At 41.5% G+C, this 22,754-nt stretch overlaps 1 long non-coding RNA gene across 1 annotated transcript in view; it reads left to right on the plus strand.

Annotated features, from left to right (window-relative positions):
• Positions 1–6,706: 6,706 nt before the first annotated feature.
• LOC107702902 (uncharacterized) overlaps positions 6,707–22,754 on the plus strand; it is a 16,859-nt gene continuing 811 nt past the window's right edge. Inside the window, exons 1-2 of the long non-coding RNA XR_001635799.1 lie at positions 6,707–6,716; positions 8,509–8,514. This is a non-coding gene — a long non-coding RNA (uncharacterized LOC107702902). The remainder of the gene's footprint in view (positions 6,717–8,508; positions 8,515–22,754) is intronic.

Consider the following 22,754-nt stretch of genomic DNA (forward strand, 5'->3'; position numbering starts at 1 on the left):
GCTGACTCTTTGCTCTGAGCATAACCTTACCATAACCAACACCATCTTCCAGCAGAAGGCAAAATAAAAGACCTCGTGGATGCATCCCCATTCCAAACATTGGCACATGGCACACACTTCATCATTGTGAGGTGTAGTGATATCAAGGATGTTCTCGTCACTCGTGCTATGAGAAGTGCAGAGTGCTGGACCGACCATCGTATGATTGTGGCTAAGCTCCATATGAAAGTGCGCGCCCCCTTGCGGCTGCAAAAGCCCAATAAAAAGAAGCTAAATTGTAACTGCTTGGGAAGCAAGAAGTGAATTTTGACGCCTCCTAGCTAAGAAACTAAGGGAGTCAGAACCTTGTCTGAACTCAGAAAACACTGTGATACAACAATGGACCTATATTAGCTCTGTGCGATGCAGCAGCCCATTCCATCGGCTATAAGAGCAGGAACCACCAAGACTGGTTTGATGATAACTCAGACACCATCCACAACTTGCTTAAAGATATGAGCAAAGCACACTGGGCAACTTTAGACAACCCTTCACGCACCAAGACCAGACAGCATTGACAGGCAGTTCGGAAAATGCAAAGGGAAATACGAACCATAAAGAATGAGTGGTGGACTGAAAATTCATACGAAATCTAGTTATTTTCCAATAAAAATTACATGCATAATTTTTATAATGCTGTCGAAACCATCTACGGACCAACAAATCGTTGCTTCACTTCCCTGAAAACAGCAGATGGTCTAACACTTCTGAAGGACCAGAATAGTATGCTGTTGAGGTGGGCTGACCATTTTGACACCCTGCTTAATCAGGACTCTGATGCAGACCCCACCATCCTCAACGAACTGCCTAAATTTGTGACACTGTCTCACAGGACACATGTTTTATACCGCTCAATATATACTAAGATGGATTTATATCTATATATTTGAGTTTTAATAGGTTTACATGTTGTCTTAGCCATTTTATTACTCTTAACCATTTTAATGTGTGTATGTCTTTAAAGGTTCATGGGTCTGCCTGTCATGTGAGAAATCACATGACGGAAGGGAAGTAGGAAGTAGGCTTGCATAAAGGAGGCAGCATGCCAAACAATCAGGGTCACTGACCAAAGCACTGAACACGCTGGATTTTAAGGATTTACCATTCCAGCATCTCACTTTTATTGGATTATCACTTATTTTGGATTGTATATACACCGGTGGACACCATCTGGGACATTCACTTTGGGACTGATAACTAGTGATGGCGAAGTGAAGCGTTCTGAACCAGTGAAGCTTTCAACACAATTGTATAGGAAAAAGGTTTATTACTCGAAGCTTCTTGAAACAGTTTATTCTGCGGCCATCTAGTGGTCATAAAAATGACTAACAACTTCCAAAGTGTTATGTTCCAGTACAGCCGCTGGGTTCACATAATGGGTCAAACTGATTCTTTGTTTTATTATATTTTATATAAATAATGTTTATTGTCAAAGTCATTCATTTGTGTCAGTGTACTGGCACTAAAATAAGTAAAATAAATAAAACATAAATTAATAAATTAAATCTATGATCTGTTTATTTTAACTCTGCCTCAGTCCTTAGACTATTATTTCATGGCCAAAGTTAATTTTTAGCTCAATATATACATTTTGATTAAAAAAATTAAAGAAACAATGCTAACGCATTAAAATGTAACATAATGTAAAGGAAACAGCACTGAGATTTGCTTAGTTTGAACCAGATACGGAAGCAGTCATGTGGTTTTCAGGCGAATGAAGCTTCCAACGTCACAGATCATGTGCTTTTCTCAAAATGAATCAAGCTCCGATACAGTGCTTCAATGTGAAATGTGTTTTTTTTATTTTTTTTTTATACAAGCTTCGGAGATTCCATGTTGAACATAACAGGTATGGTACAAATGAACTCCACGCATTTAACAGCCTAAGTTATTCTAGTTTTATTGTGTTGTTTTAAGTTCCCTGTTAATATTGTAAATACACTTATGTGTATGTTGTCTTTCTCATCTTTTTAAAAACTCCAAGCTCCCACACAGTGTAATCTGACCCCATTTAATAATTGTAACATCTTTCGTGAAGGTGTGTGCCTCAAACTGAAATACTTAAAAAGACCAACTGTAGAAGTATTGAGGCCATGAATCACCCAGCGCCAGCTGCAGTGGTTGGGGCACATGATAAGGATGCCCCCATGTTGGCTGCCCTGCAGAGTACTATACGGCCAGCTACATCATGGTTGACGCTCAGCTGGGGGGCCAAATAAGCGCTATATGGATCAGATGAAGAACACCCTGAATAAGTGTAAAATCAGACCCGATGACCTGGATGATGTTGCTGCTGACTGTACCATCTAGTGACAGCAATATAGAGAAGGTTTTCTTATGCTGGAGATGGAGAGCACAACCAGGAGACAGCGGAAGTGATTTTGGCAATTTTAATATCCATGTAGATAATGAAAAAGATGCACTGGGATCAGCATTTATGAACATATTAAATACTGGTCGGGTTAGACAACATGTGTCAGGACCACTTTATTGTCGTAATCATACTTTAGATCTAATACTGTCACATGGAATTGATGTTAATGGTTTTGAAATTCTTCAGCAGAGCGATGATATCTCAGATCATTATCCAGTCTTGTGTATACTCCATATAGCTAAAGCTGCATAATTGTTACAAATATGGTGGAACCATCACTTCTACAACAAAAGACTGCTTTGTAAATAATCTTCTTGTCTTGTCTCAATTCCTCAGCATATCCAATAGCTCAGAAAAACTTGATGGTGTAACAGAAACTATTGATTCTCTCATTTCTAGCACTTTAGACATGGTCGGTCCTTTACGCTTAAAGATGATTAAGGAAAACAGTCCGACACTGTGCTATAATGAGCACACTCGTGCCCCAAATAGAGCAGGTCAGATAATGGAGTGCAGCTGAAAGAAAACAAAACTAGAGGTATTTTGTATTGCATGGAGGGAAAGTTCTTCTACATACAGAAAAGTCGTAAAAACTGCTAGATCTGCTTACTTTTCATCTCTTTTAGAAAAAACAAACACAACCCCAGGTATAGAGATAAAATTCTAACCATGCAGACGTCAGCCACAGTATCGCATCAGATAGTGCACTATAGATCCCCTGATAAACAATTCCACTCATTCACTGCTAAAGGAGAGGAATAATTGTATAAACGTATTAAATCATCCAAAACATGCATGTTAGACCCTATATCATCTAAGCTACTTAAAGAGGTACTTCCAGAAGTCATAGATCCTTTTATTATTAACTGGCTGTTATTAAGCCTTTTATTCATTAAAAAAAAAAAATATATATAACTTGATCCTGGAGAATTAGTTAATTACAGTGAGGATTTCCAGTCAGGATTTAGACTGTATCTTAGCACTGAGACTGCTCTCATCAGAGTTTCAAATGACCTGCTCTTATCATCTGATCGTGGTTGTATCTCTCTATTAGTCCTCCTGGATCTTAGCGCTGCATCTAACTCTATCAACCACAACATTCTTTTGAATAGACTAGAAAATTATGTTGGTATTAGTGGGATTGCATCAGCATGGTTCAAATCATAATAAGAAGAGGTATCATATAATTCACAAGTGCAGTATGGAATACCAGAAGGGTCAATTCTAGGACTGTTGCTTTTGACGCTTTACATGTTACCCTTGGGAGATATCATCAGGAAACATGGTGTTAGCTTTCACTGCTATGCTTATGACACTCAGCTCTATATTTCTGCATGGCCTGATGAAACATACCAATTCGCAAAACTAATGGAATTCATAGCTGATATAAAAAAAAAAAAACTGGATGACTAGTAATTTCCAACTGCTGAATCCTGAAAAAAAAAAAAAACAGAAGTGTTAATTATCGGACCAAAAACTTCTGCATTTAATAATCTGGAACACTGTCTAACACTTGAAGGCTGTGCTGTCAATTCTTCATTATCAGATAGGAACTTAGATGTGCTATTTGACTGCAGTCTTTCCTTTGAAAGTCATGTTTCTAGCATTTGTTAAACCACATTTTTCCATCTTAAAGGCATACATACGATTTTCGTAATAAAATATCCAAAAACCACTTGCACAGTGTGATATATTTCATGAAGTTGTGTACTTATGTTATCCCAAAAGTTCCCAAGGATCCAGACAAATTCACATTTTAAATAATAGCTTGTCCTGGTTCATGGTCGCCTATCAAGTAATATCCGCGCTATCGGTTTCCACTTGTAGAAACTATGGCAACACACTTGGACAAAAATGTTGCTATACAGTTAAAGCAAATTCATTACGGCTGTCGCAAATAAAATGAAAATGAAATGAAAAGTGTTGACTGCAGCATTAAATTTAGATCTGCTCAATGTTGCACCATGATTCTCAATGTTGCATTTTTACAGTGTTGCACATTCCCTGAGAGCCAGATCTGTGGTGCAGCGCAACTCATCCACTGCCTCAGGGGAAAGACCCTGACCCTGGTCTAAGGTAGCTTCACACTGGGCTTGTTTGCTGTGGTTCGAACCCGAGTGCGATTGTTCCCGGCACCCCCCGCAGCATTGGTCTGGTTTCATACTCTCTTGATTTTATCAAACGCTGGTGCATTTGTTATTATCTTACATTATCACAAACATGCACAATGTATGATAGAAAACAGAACGTGGGTCAATATATTGTGTTCTTTAATTTGGTGCTATTATGCGCAGCAGAGTAAATGACTTATGGTTTTACTGTATGTGCGTCACATGTAGACGGCTATTTTGAGGAAATGGCAGATTTCCATTAATTTGCCACTCTGATTGCAGTTACTACACGTGAATACACTGCATGCTCACTCTCACTTGAATCCAAGGTAAATCAGCAACACTATCATCACTTATGTGTTTTATTGAAGAAAATACATTGTAATAGGCTAAAACGCATGTGCAGGTTACTGTCACCTTTGGCTTGTGTAGCAAGTGGCCCAGTTGTAGTGACTACGCCACCCCGAAATACCGGGCAAAAATAACCCAAATAAGGACACGCAAATACGTTCCACATGTAAAGAGCGAGAGGCGTGAATCTCTGTACAAACAACTTTTATTAAGGCTAAAATAATAGGCTAACATGAATTTAAAATCCACAGCTGGCACACACACCAATGTCATAGGTAAAAAAAAAAGAAAAACAGAAATTTAAAGAAACAAAAATAACTCAATATAGAAAAAAAAACATCCTAATAATAATAATAATGCTGTAGAAGGCAGAGTCTATATATAACAGCACTAGGTATGCAAAAGAAAAAGAAAAATCACACCAATCAGAAATCACACCCACAAAATTCACTGCAAATAGTAACACAGCAATAGTGACACACAAAAAAAATGGCCACCCCAAGTGAAATAATGTCCGTGGTGCTGTCAAAACCCAGCCCGCTTCTGGAAGCACTCTGTTCCTACAAGCAAAAGAAAAGATAACATCATATTAGAAAATAAACCACAATTAAATGTCCGTATTCACAACAAAAGAAGCAAAAGGAAAACAATCAACTTTTTAGAAAGAGTTCACAAGGTAAAAGAAAACAAGATTACAATCACTCAAAACAAAAGAAAACACAAACAAAACAAACACAGAACTATACCATCGCAAGTGTAAGTCACACCACCTTTAAATCGATCACCGGTCATACGGTTACACGATGACCCGTACCATCACCACCGCATAGCGGTAATCAGTACAATGGGATGGGAACCGCTACAGTGACAGTAATACAAAACAAAATACCAAATAAAAAACAAAAACAAATAAACAAACAAACGTCAAGCCCACTTGGATGCTAGACATGGACGTAATTAAACTCCAAAAGCAGCAGCATGGCTCAAACAATGAAGAATAGGAAACGAGCTGTATTAATTACTGCTCCCGCTCAACCTATTCCAAAACACACACACACACACACACACACACACACACAACAATAGCAACTGCAATAAAACATGCAAGTTTATTTAGCTGTTAGAGCAATTTACCTACCCGTTAATACGATGGTGTAATGCTCATAACAACAGATCTAAGGATCATACGACAACTTCTTTAAAGGCTCTTCCTTAAAGGCTAAAGCGACAACAGCTGGTGCTGCGACCTGGGTTACGTTATACTGTGAAGCCACAATCAATGGGAGCCATGAAGGCACACCACACTGAAACACAAAACTCACATTAAACTGAACCCAATTTCCCTCAGCTTCCCATACATCATTAACTTACCTGAGAGCAAACAGCACACCGCACACAGTATATCTCAGCAATCTAACACCACACTAAAGAAGTAAAGATCGCACAAATCACAAAATAACACTCCAACCAGACAGCTAAGCGGCTACGAACACCTACCTTGGTAGTCCATAACAGAAAGGAAGGGGCGGGCTTTCAACCATGACGCACTCCAAGAGGCAGAAACCAACCAACTTATATACCCTAGCCGGGCGGTCGCTCATTGGCGACATAGTTAATGATGGTGACATTTTAACAACATCACTACATTCGCTTAGTTGGGGATGCTTGACTGATTGCACAGACACTATTGTAAGAGAGCTGAACTGGATGATGACATCACTGAATCATCAATGAACTGACTTTAGCTGAAAATGTACTGTTATTGTCTTCCTGCATCATTGACAAACTATTTTCCTGTTTGACTCTGTAAAGCTGCTTTGACACAATCAGTATTGTATAAAGTGCTATACAAATAAAGGTGACTTGACGTGACTTGATTTGAACAAGTGTGCACCCGAGTCCGTGTTGCTTTCATATTCACGTGCACCGAGCCACCGTTCAAGTACAATCGAACTCAGACCACCTCTTTCAGGTAGTCTCAGTTCGGTACCCGGTGCACACCCACATTCACATGACAACTTTCACACTAGCCAAGCGTACCAAACTCTGACGTCAATTGAACCCAGGTGCGCACCAAACGGGCTAGTGTGAAAGTTCCCTACGTTTTTCACCATATCAGCCTGGTCCACTTGCAAAACTGCCATTGTGTGCAAGGCAGCACCAGCCTGACCTGCTGCTGCGTATGCCCTACCTTTCTAGTGTGGTGTATTATTAAGTGGTTTGGATGGCAGGGCTGGAGCCTTCAATGTCGATGTCACCCCCACTGAGCGATAGCTCAGATAATACAACTGAACACCTTACAAATACACAGTCTGCGAATACAAGCACATAGAACAGTGGCAGAAGAGGAAAAGACAATGCCTTAGCATATTAGACAGAGCACTGACAACACAAGCCTTATGTTTGATGATTGTATAGTTTTAATTTAAGACCTTCCTATTTTGAGGTAGTTCATGCATTCATTTATGTATGATTTAAAGGCATTGTAACAACGTTCGTAGGTCGGGAATAAGGAGGCGGGAACCGGCGAATGTTCAAAGAAAACTTTAATAATAAAATAAACAAAATAGCGCGACAGCCCCTCGCGGACGACTGTCGACACAACATAAAATCCAGGCCTGGTCCTCTTTCGTCCAACACCGTCGTCACTCCTCCTTTTATCCTTCCGGAGCTCCTCCATGGGACTCGAGACCGGTGAGTGGTGCAGGTGTCGCTCATTATCAGTTACTCCACCGGCCTCGCTCCGTTCCCACGGCTCTCGGCCCCGCCCCCACTCGTCACATACCCCCATCGCCCCTCGCAGGCCGCGGGGTACTCCAGAGACTGCGCTCTACTCCCCCCCCGCCACCCCCTGGGGGAGCCGATCACGGCGGCCGCGGCGTACCTGGGGGTAAGGACAGACAGACGAGGCGAGAGAAAAGGAGACGGAAGGATGAGGAGAGACAGATACGAGAGAGGGGAGAGAGGAAAAGAAAAAAATTTCATTATCGGTCGGGTTCCCGGACACACTACCGCTTGGTCCTCAACCGGCTGAGAGGCTCTCACTCGCGGTGCCATGCAATGGTACTGGACATCGTTGGTGGACGGCCCACCACTCCTCCGAAAATAGCGCGACAGCCCCTCGCGGACGACTTCCGACACAAAATAAAATCCAGGCCTGGTCCTCTCTCGTCCAACACTGTCGTCACTATCACAGGCATAGTTAATGACAATTTGAAAAATCTGCCATCAATTACTCACTCTCATGTCCTTCTAAAGCCATTACAGTTGTGTTCATCTTTGAAACACAAATGAAGTTGTTTTTAATGAAACTGAAGAGATTTGTTCCGTTTTCTCTGTTCCGTTTTCTCTGTTTGTTTGTGAATTTTTAATCATATCATAATTTGTTTATATATATATATATATATATATATATATTATATTTATACAACAGTTCGTTCTGGTTCTCCTGGTTCTCTGGTTGAGAACCATGAGATATTGTACTGGTATCGCTACAGGAACGCCCTTTCACAATTTTGTATCACTCCGCTTGTTCTAGAGGTCAGTGGGTCATGATAAAGTCATTCAGAAACAAACCGTTAGAGCTTAAGTGGCACGGACCACATCAAGTAATGTTGATTACAGCAGCTGCAGTGTTGTGTCAGGGAAGGAAAACCTGGACTCATGTTTCACATTGTAAAGTTGTTCCTCCACCTACAGGGATAGGATAGGACACACGGACCAGTGAGGAGCCCAGGAAAGAACCGAATGCAACAGGCGAGCTGATTCCTGTATTGCATTTGCATGCTTTGTTTAGATTGTCTCCAGCTCTATGTATCCCTCCCCCTTGAAAGGTATAAATTCTACTGTGCTGAGCTATAGTCAGACTTGGATGACTGCAGCGACGCTCGAGTCCTCAATAAAGAGTGACTTCTGTATGAAACATATCCCAACGTCTCCTGGTCTCTGCTTCGATGAGGAAAAAGTTTCCAACACTATCTAGATGTTTAGCTTGTTGTTGATGCTGAAATTTTGGTCAGATATGCCATTTTTTGTTGTTTACAATACATGAAATGCAAAGAAATGGTTATTTATATATGTAAATGTACCTTACTGTAACAACAAGAGAAATGTAGATGTTGAGGGAAAAACAAATAAAACTTTTCAGTATTATAGCTATGTTTCTGTCCGCCATGTTTAAAGTTTATGACACACCCAACTCATAAACTTGGGTATCAAAATGATCTCAGAGTTTCCCCATTGTAAATATGACTTGAGAGGGCCTTCATATCCCATTTCTGACAAGGAACTCCTATTTATGATAATTCTGATATCACGTGAAGGCAGCATTATGATGCAATATACAATAAATATATTATAAAAATTGTTTGTGCATCAATGAATGCCTACATTTTCACCTATTTTGCTTGTTCAGTAACTTCTAGATAAAAAGCTCTCTAGCAGCTTCAGTATATTTAGCATTATAACTTAAAAGTACTTGCGTTGCCTCAAAGGTTGCAGTGCTGCAGTGTAGCACACAGTCATGTCTACTGAGCATACGATACAATGATCTTATTGCAACATGATTTCTGCAATCTCACGAATAGTTTCATCATAACTAACAGAGAAAACACGATGTAAATAAGAGACTCACTGGGCAGTATAAACAGTCATTAAATATAACGGGAGTTTTGATAAAATGCAAGAAATCAAATAACTGATAGATTCGTGCTAATCTTGAATTTACTGCTCCAGAGGTTTTTCTTTACCTAACAGCAGTATCACTCTTGTGATTGATGGAAAGACGTGTTGTTCAGAACAGACCTCCTTGATTACATATGACGATGATGCATGTTAAGGGGGTGTGTCTAGGGGAACTTATGATGTCACAATTCTCCCGATTTCAAATCCTTACAATTCAGAAGGGTAGAAAATAATAATTTATATTTTGAACTAGGGAGGTAGTTTTGGGTTTTGAAATTTAGTATGTTCTGGTAATGTACACAGAGAGTACGTTTTTGGATGCAGCCACAGCATAGAATACAAACACAGACATTTACAATATACACTCCAGAAACAAACAAACAAATGAATAAAGAAATACATACATACATCTGTGAACATAACACTGTTTAAACATGATTTTAGTGTTTATCACACAGTATTAGCCCCACGGCACATCTACTCTTTGTTAGAACATGACACAAGCTCATGTTTCTAATCTTGCAAACTCAGATTTTCCTCCAGGTCTTGCCGTCATGTTTTTAGCCATGGTAGTTATACATCTGTACAATTTCCCTTAAAAACTGCCACCCTATTTGTGCCTGGAGGCTGTGTTGTCATTTGCATAAGTTAAAATATATTGGTCATGCCCAATTACTGTAGCTACATCAATGGATCTGAATGTTTGCTTAATTAATTGCCTACCCCAGAGAGAATGATTTTTTCTTCATTTAGGTAGTGTAACATGCAAGAAAGTGGTTATAATTGGCTTGGAGGTGTTATAGGCTGGCCTAGTGACATTCAGATTCTTACATGGACTTGATCCACCCACACAATCAAATCACATACTGATTATTGCCAGCACTAAACGTCTTCATCATATCAGACATATTTGATAATTTATGATGTTTTGTAAGTAGGATATCATGTGGTTACTGGCTTCAATATTTTTCTTTTTTTCAAGAATTTTTACATCCACTTTATAAATATTTACTGTATTTATGACAAACTTAATCCTCCTTGGAGGATATCACTATTGCACAAATACATTTTCAGAGATTTGTTTTTGGCAGCATGCTTTGGATCAGTATCATGCTGGAATTGTTCTCTTCTGCCAAGCTTCTGGTGACTAGGAGTCATCATGTCAGCCAGAATTTTGCTATATCAACAGACATGTATGGTGCTATTTATACATTTCATCTCCCCAACACCTTTTGCATTCATATAGCCTCATGTCATTGCACTCTCACCTCCATGCTTCACCGACTGGACTATCCATTGAATGTGGTAATCCTGGCTGGGTTCACAGCAAACATGATGGACCACATTTGACAACTAGCAATGTGCTAAAACATGTTAGCAACATGTTAGAAACATGAACTCAAAAATACATGCCATGGAGACTTATAGGCTTATTTGATTCAGCCTAACAATCAGTCAAAACATATTGACATTCAGTTACAGCACCCTAGCAACCATCCTCAGACTTTCATTGAAAATGATTAGAGGGACCAGATAGTAAGCACATTTGTGCTGATTTTAGCAGAAGTAGGCCACTGTCAGCTCAATGCCAGCATTGGTGATAAGATCATTGGCCAAAGCTATGCCGACTGTACACAGATCTGGCTGAAAGATTAGGTGACCAGATTCTGAAATCAAAACGGAAGATATTTTCTAGCCCAGTGATCCAAAATATCATTGAAATCTCACATGTTAATATGATTTTAATATAATTCACCAAAAATCTAAAAAAAAAAAACACCTGTGAAAAATAGTAATAATAGCCATTGCAAATAGATCCAAATATTATAACAAAATTGTTAATATGTATATGTATGTGCGTGGGGGTTGGAATTACTGCATTGTGACATTCAGAACATTTAAAATTGTTTGCAAAAGAATCCTGCATCCTGTTATATAGTACAGGCCCTGTTATATAGTACATATATGAACAGTTTTGTGGCTACCTTGAAACCAATTACAGTGTCTCTTTTAATAAGTGATAATAGTGCTCTGGTCTCATCCAGGTTAAGTTCTCTATGGCTAAAGTAACAGTGCACAATCAAGTAATCAGTGTAATTTGCAGCCCCTTCTGTTGGTAAAAACATTTACTACATGGTTTCTCTGGTAACCAGCAGGCTATGTTGATCAGGCTATTGCAGTTTATTTGCGGGGTGTTTTGAATGTGCTATAAAATGTGGACATTTCCATGGACAGGGCACCAAATACTCTTATTCTGGTCATGCTACTATAAGATTGGCTTTTCCTATGTGAGCCAACATCTGCTGTAATATGATGCAGATCCATACTCACTGTATGTATGTATGTATGTATGTATAGCTCATTTTGGCCACAGTGCCTTCACATATGGTGAGTACATCACATATGTCTCATACACAGCTGGCCACTACTAAAATTATGGAAAACAGACGATTGGAATGGTTCAAGTTAAGCATAAAGGAGCGACTGTGTCTGAAGTGCTAGAAAAGAGAGCGTCAATAGTCTCTGTTACACCATCAAATTTTTCTGAGATATTGGATATGATGAGGAATTGAGACAAGTCAGGAATATTATTTACAAAGCAGTCTTTTGTGGTAGAAGTGATGGTTCTACCATATTTGTAACAAGGAGTTGAATTTGCAGCTTTAGCAATATGGAGAATACACAAGACTACTGTTACGGGGCGACAGAGACGTGAGACGTGCAGATCCATTTGCATGCTTTTATTAAAAGGCGTGGTCATGAAACAGGCATGGGTCGATAGACAGCAAACAGTAACAGAAGAGGCAAGATGAAGAGTAATCCAAAGGCTAGCGTGGGTCTGAGATGTCCAGAGAGGTAGGCAATAGAAGAATCCAAGACAGGCAGGAGATCAGGAAACAGGCAATCAGGCACCAAACTAGACGTGACTAGACTAGAACTAGGAACTAGACAAAACTCTGAAATGGCTCTGTAACGTAGCTATCACACGATTAGCGATAAGCGCTAAACAACACTCGGCAGTGAACGGTTGTTTGAGACTGATTCTTATAGTGGGTGTAATTGGTAGCAGCTGTGTGTGATAAGTTTCAGGTGAGCTTGTGATTAGCGCAATGGAGCATGGGAAATGTAGTCCAGGGTGATGTGTAATAGTCTGTGTGGTGTGAGAGTCAATATAATGGGAGGGCGACCTCTGGTGGCAAGTGGATGGAAGTTCATGGACAGGATTCGTGACATAGACAGCTTATAATTTGACTCACTGACCGGGATAGGCAAGACGGGTGATTCTACAGAGATGTTTGTGGAGACAACACGGGTAGAGAGTTCATATTTAGATTCATGGACTGGGACTGGCAAGACAGAGTGTTCACAACCAGCCTTCTCGGCTGGATCGGAACAGGACAAAATTCTATAATTGGCCTCCATAGCCCTAACAAGGCAGGCAGGGGATTCACTAACGGCCTCCATAGCCGTTACAGGACAGGAAGTGAGTTTACAGACGGCCTCCATAGCCATTACAGGACAGGAAGTGAGTTCACAGATGCTTAACAGGACAGGTACAGTATTCATCTGCGGTTCCTTCGACTGTGACATGACAGGCTGAAAGTGTATTGTTGGGTGCCACCACCATGCCAGGAGCTGAAGCGAGTGCCGCCGCCTCAGGAGGTTCTGCTGCCTCAGCTGCCAACTCTGGAGGATCTGGAGCGAGCACCGCCATCTCAGGAGGTTCTGTGGTAGTGTATGCAGCCCCAAACACACCAAAAAGTGATCCCCATCATGGGAAGCGCTTCAGACAGGGGAATCATTTCAGGAACAGCAGGGCTAGAGTGAGTGGGTTTGGGGATACCAGCTGCGGGTGCAGACACCAGCGGTGCATACCTCACTGGGTACCAGACTGGAATATCGAAGGACTGACCTTGATAATCTGGGTGCAACAGGCAGGACGTGACAAGACTCTGGAAGATCAGCTGTGATGTGAGGTGACTCTGGATGATCTGCTGTGATGTGACGTGACTCTGGATGATCAGCTGTGATGTGACTCTGGATGATCACCTGAGACGTGACATGACTCTGGATGATCAGCTGAGACGTGACGTGACTCTGGATGAACAGCTGAGACATAACAAGACTCTAGAAGATCAGCTGTGACATGGCGAGACTCTAGAAGATCATCTGAGATGTGATGAGTCTCTGGACAAACAGCTGAGACATGACGAGGCTCTGGGAGATCAGTTGTGACGTGACGAGGCTCTGGGAGATCAGCTGAGACTTGACTCAGCAATGGAAGCTGTGACTTGACTTGACTCATGAAGATCAGCTATGACTTGACTTGACTCTGCGGGGTCGCGTTCCTCCGCGACACCCACAGTGAACATTGAAGCAACAGTCAACAAAGCATAGTTCATAAACTGACTGAGAGATGAGCGGGAACCTTCACAAATTAAACGTGATTTGAGCGGCTGATTAATGCCCTCACAAAAAAAGTATATGAGCACACAGTCCGGCAGATCAGAAAAACAAGCAAAGTTCAAATACTCTTGAATATAGTCCTCGAGCGATCTTGTGCCCTGTTTGAGGGCTAATAACCATCTTGCAATGTCCATACCTGGCCAGTGTCCACTTGAAAAGCCGCTGGATCCTTGTGTGGCCGAGTATTCTGTTACGGGGCTGACAAGACGTGAGACATGCGGATCCGTTACGGGGCGACAGAGACGTGAGACGTGCGGATCCATTTGCATGATTTTATTAAAAGGCGTGGTCATGAAACAGGCATGGGTCAATACACAGCAAACAGTAATAGAAGAGACAAGATGAAGAGTAATCCAAAGGCTAGCGTGGGTCTGAGATCGGTGAACAATGTCCAGAAAGGTAGGCAATAGAAGAATCTAAGACAGGCAGGAGATCAGGAAACAGGCAATCAGGCACCAAACTAGACGTGACTAGACTAGAACTAGGAACTAGACAAAACTCTGAAATGGCTCTGTAACGTAGCTATCACACGATGAGCGATAAGTGCTAAACAATACTCGGCAGTGATTGTTGTTTGAGACTGATTCTTATAGTGGGTGTAATTGGTAGCAGCTGTGTGTGATAAGTTTCAGGTGAGCTTGTGATTAGCGCAATGGAGCATGGGAAATGTAGTCCAGGGTGATGTGTAATAGTCTGTGTGGTGTGAGAGTCAATATAATGGGAGGGCGACCTCTGGTGGCAAGTGGATGGAAGTTCATGGACAGGATTCGTGACAACTACAGTAGATAATGATCCGAGATATCATCACTTAGCTGCAGAATTTCAATGGAATTAACAACAATCCATGTGACAGTATTAAATCTAAAGTATTATTATGATAATGAACAGGTCCTGACCTGCGCCCCAGTTAGTCAAGTAAAAATTCTAAGACTATGTGCCATATTTCTAGAGAGAAGAGCGGCACCACCCCAGGAGGGATGAAGACCATCTCTTTTCAACAGGTCAGGTCTTCCCCAAAAACTCATCCATTTGTCTGTGAAACCAATGTTATTCTGCGGGCACCACTTAGACACCCAGCCATTGAGTGATGACAGTCTGCTATGTATCTCATCACCACGGTAAGCAGGGAGGGGACCAGAGCATATTACAGTTTCTGACATCCTACTTGCAAGTTCATATACCTCTTTAATGGTATTTTTAGTGATCTCCGATTTCACGTTCCGTACAATAGAATTGCCAATAACTAAGGCACTTTCATCAGATTTCTCAGTGGGTGCATCACTGAGTGGGAGAACCTGTTTAATGTTTTGATCGGAATGGAAGAGCGGTGTTTTGTCCCGCGACAATGCCACATCACGGTCGCCCTGCCTCGGGGCTCTGCAATTGGAACTGAACAATGTACAGGACTCGCTAAGCTAGTCGCATCCAAAGCTGTATCTAAGGCCCTCACATTCTTACTATCCTCAATTAACATTTGGATGCATGCCTCTAGTTCTGAAATCTTCTCTCTCAGCCTAACTATTTCCCTGCATTTATCACATATGAATCCCTCGCCGCTGACAGAGAAAGCTACACTATACATGTGGCAAGCAGTGCAAGTGACAATAGCAGGAGAAGCCTTTACTCACTGTGTTTGTTGAATGATTCCAGCTTACCACAGTTGTTTGATACCACAGTTGTTGTGGGATAAGGGTGAACAAGCCACTGCTAAAAAGGGCCAGTAACACACTTAAATGAATGCCCCATTGGAGCTTATATCCTGAGGTTATTTTATTCCATTAGATAAATTGTTTGAATGAATATGAGGGGATGAAACATCAAACAATTACATAAATAAATGGTAAACTTTATTTTAAGGACCAGTTCTGTGAATTCTGTGAAATATGTGAAAAATCTGAAATATACTTTTTGTAGGCTGTTTAATGCTGCTTTTTATAGACATTCATTCATTCATTCATTCATTCATTTACATACTTTGTGATTTAAATGCCTTGCAATAGTTGCCATGTTTTGATGAATTAATAGATTTTGACCAATTAAGGGTAAGTTTACGTGGCAACAATGTGCTAAAAGCAGAAGAGGTTTTCCATTGCGTTTTTGAAAGGTTTTGTACATACAACAACATTTGTACATACAGCAACATTGTCGAAATGATCCCTGTTCACACAGATCTGTGAGAACATCTAAAAACGCTGTATTATGCTTGGCACCTTGTAAAGAAACACTACACGTTTATGCACATACCTATAGACAGAGCTGGGTAGATTACTTTAATTAATTAATCCGTTGGATTAATCCGTTACTTATTCCAAATTACATGACACAAATTGTCAGTAACGTAAGAAAATATATTCCATTTATTGTAGTTGAATGCAATAAACATTACATTACCTCAAGGTTTCCCAAACTGGGGTTCGTAAAGGGGTTTTGTGAATTTAATGAAAAGCTAATAATTAATTAAATCATAAAAATTTACAAAAAATAATTCTGAAATAACATTAAAATAAAACACTTACTATAAAATAATTTATATTTACCTGCATGTCATGTGACCATTAACCAACGTCAGAAGAGAAGCCTTCCAAAGACATATTAATACATGTTTTAACTTAACTTACTGCATGATAATTCAAATAAAAATTAATGTGTTCAGGTTTACCTGAGGCGGGGGGACAACAATATGTGAAAATATAAATAAGTCAGTCAGTTATGCTGCCGGAGATGCTTGCGTCCTGCACCTGTGATTGCTTTTTCAACCACGGAAGATTCAAGTCTCCATTTCACTCCACATTATCATTCCAAAATAAAAACAAAATAAAAATAAACAACAGGGAAAGAACAGTTAAGAACAGTTAAATAAACAAATAAACAATTAAATATACACAATTTTCTCAAAGGTTCCAAAGTTAGTCAAAGAAAAATGCCCACTCTGTGTTACGCGAATCAATGGACATGAATGTGTGTGAATAGGTGTGTACCTTTGTTGGTGTGGTTGTGTTGGGACAGACTTCAGAAGAGCTTGAGGTTTTCAGAGGAGTAGCATCGATAAGAAATACCTGAACGTGATAGCACTCTTCGGCAGAGAAAACTGCACTGCTCTGCAGGCAATATTAGCAGCAAAACGCTGCATTGATCACCACTTGCATTAACCCCGCCAGATACAGAGTGCGAGCCACATCACGGAAGTCCCACCCTCAGATAATTCACATGTCTTTCCTTCTTCGAACACCTCCTCCACTCCATCTTTTTTCCCCCTTTTATAATTATTTTCTTTCCAGATATGGGCATGGAAGGGACTGAATGTTGGGGGGGGACTCTTTTCTTGAATCTCCAATTCAAGAAAAATCCTTCTTGCTCATCCAAAAACAAACTCCAGCATATTCAGTTGTCAGGCACGACTGGAATTTCAAACGGGACTGGCTTCTATGGTCAGATGAAACTAGAAAAAGGGCTGTTTGGCTGCAAACAGGGGTAAAAAGTACCCCATGTCCACGGTTGAATATACTGCTGGACCTTTAATGTTATGGGCCTGTTTTTCTGCTGGAGGTCCTGGATATCTTGTTGATATACATGGCATCATGGATTCTTTTTCTTGACTGCCTCTGTTAGAAATTTTATAATGGGCCGTGGTTGGATCTTCCATCAGGACAATGATCCAAAACAAACATCAAAATCAACACAAAAATGTGTCACTGAGCACAAAATGAAGCTTCTGCCATGGCCGTCCCAGTTCCCTGACCTGAACCCTATAGAAAATGAGTGTGGTGAACTGAAGAGAAGAAGCACCAGCATGGAGCTGGGAATCTGAAGGATCTGGAGTGATTCTGGATGAAGGAAAGGTCTCTGACTTCTTGTCAGGTGTTCACCAAACTCATCAGGCATTATAGGAGAAAACTCATATAAGCTGTTATCTTGGGAAAAGGACGTTGCAATAATTAGGTGCCAATGATTATGACCAACCTGAACTAGAGAAATACATTGTTTATCATTGTTTTACTTTAATGATAGGATAGAATTTTGTGATTTTCCTGAATGAAAGATCAAAAGGATAAACAATGCAGATTTATTTTCACAGCCACCTTTGCTAATATTTTCCAAGGGTGCCAATATTAGTGGGCACTTTATTTAAACAGCCACAGACAAAGCTAAATATGTAGTCCAGTCCAACCAGCTGTCACACCCCTGGATTGCTTGTGTGTGTGTTTTTCTCCCCATGTGCTCCGTGACCTAGTTTTCGCCCTTCTTTGATTGTGTTTATTCGGTTCAGGTGTGTCTCGTCATCTTCCTTCGTTTAGTCTTGTGTTGTCCGTTCCTTTGTTCCTTTGTCCGGTGTCGTCTATACTATGTGCTCTGTGTGTGTTCCTGCCTGCCCTGTGTTACCCCTATTTGGATTATTAAAGACTGTGATTCGTGAATCTCCTGCGTCTCCGCGTCCTTCGCTCCTGCACAGCAGACACTGTGACAGAACAGTGAACCATGAACAAAAAAAAAGGGTTTAGTTGCGTTTCCCCACCATTTTGTTTCCGTGTTTTGTTCAGCGTTTTGTTTACTGTTTTTCCCCCATGGATCCACTCGCCGCTTTTTTCACCTCCCTAGCCCGTAAAGAACTGCCCTTTGGGGAGTATGTGGTTGAGTTCAGCCAGCTTGCCACCGCCTCATCGACCACCCAGACACCACTCGACTGAGCTGGAGGGAAGGGATCATCCGGTGCCTGGAGAGCGTCTATCCCCAATACAGAGCACAGCCAGACCCAGAGCCCAGCCCATCATCAACCCACTGTGCGGAGCTCAAACCCGAGCTCACCGCTGATGGAGAGCCCAAGACCGCCAAGCCATCGCTGCATGGAGCGACAGAGCTGAGGATCGCCGCAGAGCCGGAGCTGTTTATGACGTCAGACCAGGAGCGAGAGCCAGCTACAATGCCCGCCACTAGGGAAAAAGCCGTGGACAGCGAGAGCGCGGAGAGGAGCTCTGCCCACTGCACCATGGCTGAGGGTGAGCTTATTGTGTATCTGGGACTGTTGGACTTTGAAAGGGAATTAATAGACTGGGAGGCAGATATACAGTGGGTACGGAAAGTATTCAGACCCCCTTCAATTTTTCACTCTTTGTTATATTGCAGCCATTTGCTAAAATCATTTAAGTTAATTTAAGTTAATTTAAGTTAACTTCATTTGAGTCCAGCTGTGTTTGATTATACTGATTGGACTTGATTAGGAAAGCCACACACCTGTCTATATAAGACCTTACAGCTCACAGTGCATGTCAGAGCAAATGAGAATCATGAGGTCAAAGGAACTGCCTGAAGAGCTCAGAGACAGAATTGTGGCAAGGCACAGATCTGGCCAAGGTTACAAAAAAATTTCTGCTGCACTTAAGGTTCCTAAGAGCACAGTGGCCTCCATAATCCTTAAATGGAAGACGTTTGGGACGACCAGAACCCTTCCTAGAGCTGGCCGTCCGGCCAAACTGAGCTATCGGGGGAGAAGAGCCTTGGTGAGAGAGGTAAAGAAGAACCCAAAGATCACTGTGGCTGAGCTCCAGAGATGCAGTCGGGAGATGGGAGAAAGTTGTAGAAAGTCAACCACCAGTCGGGGCTTTATGGCAGAGTGGCCCGACGGAAGCCTCTCCTCAGTGCAAGACACATGAAAGCCCGCACGGAGTTTGCTAAAAAACACCTGAAGGACTCCAAGATGCTGAGAAATAAGATTCTCTGGTCTGATGAGAACAAGATAGAGCTCCACCATGGCTCCTAGCTCCCTCCTCTCCGCCGTGGCCCGGTAGTCCACTGGCTCCTCCGGGCTCCCTTGTCCTTCCGACTCCACCTTGGTCTGTCGTCGACCATCCGTCGCCTCGGGACTCCACTCCTCCGGCTGTGCCTCGTCCCTCCGTCCCTCTGGCTCTGTCAGTCTCCTCCTTCCCTTCGGCTCCTCCTCGGTCCTCTGTCACTCCGGCTCCACCGCGGCCTTCCGAATCCCCGCCATCTGCTTCTCCTTGGCCCACCGGATCCTCCCCGTTTCCCTGGCTCATCAGCTCTCCGTCTCTGCCTCGGGCTCCTCCACCTGCTCCGCCTTCAGTCGGCCCCCTGGAGTCGTCAGCCCTTCCTCCACCATAGCTGCTCCCTCCGTCGGCTCCACCGTGGGTTGCCTTCATGGTTGTGGCCTGGGTCCCACCTGGGTCCGCCTGCTCCAAGTTCCTCCAGGCTCCTCCCAGGCTCCTCCCTCCATCTGGTCTGCCCTGGCTCCTCCTGTCTCCTCCCTAGCTCCTCCCTCCGTCATCTCCACCCTAGACTCTGTTTGCTGTCCTCCTCCCGGGTGTCCGTCTTTCACCCGAACCTCCTCCTGAGTTCCCCTCTGTCCCTCCCTTTGTTGTTCCTGCGACGCGAGGATGCACCTTCCGGGAGGGGGGCGAACTGTCACACTCCTGGCCTATTTGTGTGTGTGTTTTTTTCCCCATGTGCTCCATGACCTAGTTTTGTGTTAATTCGGTTCAGGTGTGTCTTGTCATCTTCCCTCGTTTAGTTTTGTATTTAAAGTGTTGTCCGTTCCTTTGTTCGGTGTTGTCTATACCAGTGTTTCCCAAACTTTTTTTAGTCGCGGCACCCTTTGGAAATTTTAACAAACTTGTGGCACCCTACAAAATTTATTTTGTCACAATATTTGAATTTCTAACTTCGATATGATAATTTGAAAAGTGTAGATATTCGGTACAACAGGGAAGAACTGCAGAATATAATGTCATACAGATATTTTTAATATTATTAAAAAATTTGTCAATCAATGGTGATAATCAGTAGGCTAATTTCTAATGAAGAGACCAATTTATATGACAGATTTTAATGTAGGCTTTTATACATATGTAAACATTATTTAATTACCATTATAACTAGCTATCTCACAAATTTTTGCTCACTCAGTGTTTTTTTAATTTTACAGTGGGGTAATTTTGGTGCAGTAGCACGAGATAGCTTGATTTCAAACTTTGAACTGAATAAAAAATAACAAGTAAGCAGTCAGTAATAAAATAAGAAATAAAGAAATTAATAATGATAGCACAAATTAAAAATAACGACAGGCCTTCGAATTAAATAAATTGCTTTTTAGTTTTTCAGGTAGGTCTAACGGGTTAAGATATTTAACTTTTTTTTTAAATTTGTTTTTTTTTACGAATTATCCAAATAATGTTCAGTCCTAGAAAGCTATTATTATCAGAACACGTGAGCATAACATAGCGGTTGCAGATCAATGAATGAGAGGGCAGCGTTACCAGAGTTGCCCATAGGCTATACCACACCATGTTACAACACAGTAGGGCTATTGCAGACAGAAACAATAATGTACTACATCGATGTTTCCTGTCGGCTCAATTTTCTCTAATTATTGGCGACATCAGAAATGGATATTATATAATAGATGCTTTTTTGAACATTATAGTAATTTAAAAATATTAAAAAAGGATTTTTTACACGGCACCCCTCCTCTCCACGGACGGCACCCCGGTTGGGAAACACTGGTCTGTACTATGTGGTCTGTGTGTTCCTGCCTGCCCTGTGTTACCTCTATTTGGATTATTAAAGACTGTGATTTGTGAATCTCCTGCATCTCCGCATCCTTCGCTCCTGCACAGCAGACACTCCTGACAGTATGCTAAAGGTTACATTTTTTTCATAAGGGTAGTTGGTGAATAAAATCAGTTTAGATGTTATAACCACTTATTTTAGATGTTACCACGACACTCATTTTTGTTGTGGTGATGTTTTTGTCCTAACCATCTGCAATCATGCGGCAGGTAACATTAAATATTTCCATATTAACTGGTGACTGTGGCATGTCACACAGCATTTTCACACTGAAAATGCTGGAATCAAGTCGGTTAGGACACAGTGTTAAATTTTGTCCACCAGTGTGACTGTGAAATGTGTGTGTGTGTGTGTGTGTGTGTGTGTGTCTCTGTGTGTTATATGTATGTGTGTATAACTGACTTATAATAACACCACTGTGAGTAATGGCAAAAAAAAGTGTTCCTTCATTCATTGGGAAATAAACCAAAGTTGTGGCAAGACAGCTTGTGTCCTGAGTTTGATGTGAGTGTGTGTATGCATGTGCGCAAGTGTACAATTTTGTTCCCTTTGCTCCTTTAACCACCAAGGCTCTGACTTAGAATCCTGAGTCTAAAGAGGTAGAAAGGTCAGGCACAAACTGGAGGAGAGAAAAAGAAGAGCTGCACTGGCATTTCCATGTCTAAGAGCATGATGACCTGTTGAACTGTATGGCTGATTTACGGCTAATATATGGCTGATGTGGTGCGTTTTTTCAATCCTAGTCCTGTGGACTTACTGCTCTGCATATTTTGTATGCCCTCATTATTTAACACACATGATTCCGATCATCAGCGGCTCAAGAAAGAACTCCATGAACTAAACTCTGGGGACTAAACTCCTGGGGACTTTGCATATTTTGTAAGACTCTTATCTAATCCAGGTCTTCGATTGGGTCGTTAATGGCAGTTGATGAAGATCCTGCTAGGTCCATGATGCAGACTAGTTGTATGTTAGGAAGTGGACACACTGGATGACAATGAACCCAACAACAGGACTTTATTGTAGGCCGGAAAGTAACACTTAACTGAGTAACACTTAAAATGATGAGTACAGTATAACTCGTTTGAAGTAATGGTGCTTCATATAACATTATCCAGAGAAACAAGTGTTAATGATAAATCCCCTGTGAT

The sequence above is a fragment of the Sinocyclocheilus anshuiensis genome, unplaced genomic scaffold (assembly GCF_001515605.1).
Source record: "Sinocyclocheilus anshuiensis isolate Anshui unplaced genomic scaffold, SAMN03320099.WGS_v1.1 scaffold238, whole genome shotgun sequence".
Lineage (NCBI taxonomy): Eukaryota > Metazoa > Chordata > Actinopteri > Cypriniformes > Cyprinidae > Sinocyclocheilus > Sinocyclocheilus anshuiensis.